The 2,694-nt window shown below is 42.5% G+C and overlaps 1 pseudogene; it reads left to right on the top strand.

Annotated features, from left to right (window-relative positions):
* Window positions 1-408: 408 nt before the first annotated feature.
* On the top strand, window positions 409-937 carry LOC134807510 (dynein light chain 1, cytoplasmic-like; annotated as a pseudogene).
* Window positions 938-2,694: the final 1,757 nt, after the last annotated feature.

The raw sequence follows: 2,694 nt of genomic DNA, 5'->3' as shown, positions 1-2,694 counted from the left end.
GCACTCATTCTTCTTCTCCCCACTGCCATGTGAAGAAGGACGTGTTTGCTTCTCCTTCCTCCATGATTGTAAGTTTGCTGAGGCCTCCCCAGCCATACTGAACTGTGAATCAATTAAACCCCTTTCCTTTGTAAATTACCCAGTCTCAGGTATGTCTTTATTAGCAGTGTGAGAATGGACTAATACACCAACAAACATTTGTTGAAGAAATACCTACCTACTGTGCACATACTGCCTCGTGTGCTGGAATCATCTAAGACCAAAGGATTATCATAAAAGATGGATGTCAAGGTAGCTGTCCCAGAAATAATATAGGATATTCTACATGCCACATTTGCCTCTAGGGAATGTGCTTCCAGCTGCATTTTAACCAGGACATGGTCGTTCTGCAGCTAGAAAACTCAAGACATGGCTGAGCATGGTGGCTCATGCCTGTAATCACAGCACTTTGGGAGGCCAAGGTGGGAGGGTTGCTTGCTCCCTAGGTAACCATGTGCAACCTAAAGGCCATAATAAAAAATGCTGACATCTTGGAGGAGATGCAACAGGACTTGGTGGAGTGCACTACTCAGGCGCTAGAGAAATAGAATATAGAGAAGGACATTCCAGCTCATATCAAGAAGGAATTTGACAAGAAGTCCAGTCCCATGCGGCTTGCATCATGGGGAGGAACTTCAGGAGTTATGTGACACATGAAACCAAATGCTTCATCTGTTTCTACCTGGGCCAAGTGGCCACTCTTCTGTTCAAATCTGGTTAAAAGCATGGACTGTACCACGCACCCAGTGATCCATCCGAAATCAAGGACTGCACCCTAAGTCCCAAAAACCAGAGACTGAAATTTTTAGCCTTGATCTTGGAAGCTTCATTGTGTTTTATACAGGACAGTCACTGAACTAGTTTGTTATGGTTATAAAACAATTAGTAAAACCGCCTACATTTGTATTTCTTTTCTTTTCTTTCTTTTTTTTTTTTTTTTAGACAGAGTTCCACTCTGTTACCCAGGCTGGAGTGTGCAGTGGCACGATCTCGGCTCACTACAATCTCTGCCTCCTGGGTTCAAGTGATTCTCCTACCTCAGCCTCTCGAGTAGCTGGGATTACAGGCGTGCACCACCACATCCAGCTAATTTTTGTATTTTTAGTGGAGACGGGGTTTCCCCATGTTGCCCAGGCTGGTCTCGAACTCCTGGCCTCAAGTGACCTGCCTGCCTTGGGCTCCCAGAGTGCTGGGATTACAGGTGTGAGCACCACACCAGGCCTTGTATTTATTTTCTGTTCCATATCCTGCCCCATGTTATTTTCTCTCAAAATCCATTCCTTTGAAAAATAAATATGTTGCAGATGTGAAAAAAAAAAGAAAATTGGACTTGGAGTATAACATGAAAGGAGAAAGGAATAAAATGTCATTAAAATAAGAATATAGGCAAAGGATCTATATACAAATGTCCATAGCAGCATTATTTGCAATAGCGAAAGACTGGAAACAACCCAAATGTCTGTCAACAGAGGATGGATAATAAAATTGTGGTATATCCATACAACAGAATACAGCTCAGCAGTGAAAAAGAAACCACTGGCATCCACAGCCGCACTGGCCTGAAGTTCAAGAACGTGCAAAACTGAAGGTGGTAACAGGATAGCAATGGCCTTTGGGGAAGAGAAACGTTCTATATTTTAATCTGGGTGATAGGTACACAGTGTATACCTAGGTCAAAATTCATCAACATGTGGACATTATCTAATTTATACCTCAGTTTAAAAAACATAGGAAGGATAGAAATGTACACATGTATGGGTAGATAATAGTTATAAAGCATATCATATGATTCAGACCGGACCTAGATAAATATCAAGATCCCCTAGGGAGTTTTTGAAAAACATCCATGTCTTGCCTGGCGTGGTGACTCACACGTGTAATCCCAGCACTTTGGGAGGCTGAGGCTGGCCTTCTTTCCTTCCTTCCTTTCCTTCCTTCCTTCCTTTCCTTCCTTCCTTCCTTCCTTTCCTTTTTCTTTTTCTTTCGTTCTTTCTCTTTCTGTATTTCTTTCTTTCCTTTTCTCCTCTTTCTCTTTTTTCTCTTTTTTCTTTCTTTCTCTTTCTTTCCTTCTTTCTCCCTCCTTCCTTCCTTTCTTTCTCTCTCTTTCTTTATTTCTTTCTTCTTTCTTTCTTTTTTCTTTCTTTCTCTTTCTGTATTTTTTTCTCTCCTTCTTTCTCTCTCCTTTCTCTTTCTCTCTCTTCCTTTCTTTCTTTCCTTCTCTTTCTTTCTTTCTTTTCCTTTCTTTCTTTCTTTCACAGGGTCTCACTCTGTTGCCCAGGCTGGAGTACAGTGGCGCAATCACAGCTCACTGCAGCCTTGACCTCCTGGGCTCCGGTGATCCTCCCACCTCAGCCTCCTGAGTAGCTGGGACCACAGGCATGCGACATCACACCCAGCTAATTTTTCTATTTTTTGCAGAGATGGGGGTTTCCCTGTTTCCCAGCTGGTCTCAAACTCCTGGGCTCAAGCAGTCTGCCTGCCTCAGTCTCCCAAAGTGCTGGGATTACAAGTGTGAGCCACTACACTCAGCCAAGCTTTTAAAAAATGATCATCCCTCTAAGAAGACTTTCTAGACTTTTTTCTAATCACTCATCCTCCCCATGAAATTACAATACTGCAGATATACTGTGTTGCTGTTTATGTGCTGTATGTATA

The sequence above is a fragment of the Pan troglodytes genome, chromosome 10, assembly GCF_028858775.2.
Source record: "Pan troglodytes isolate AG18354 chromosome 10, NHGRI_mPanTro3-v2.0_pri, whole genome shotgun sequence".
NCBI lineage: Eukaryota > Metazoa > Chordata > Mammalia > Primates > Hominidae > Pan > Pan troglodytes.
This window is presented reverse-complemented; position numbering and strand designations above follow the sequence as displayed.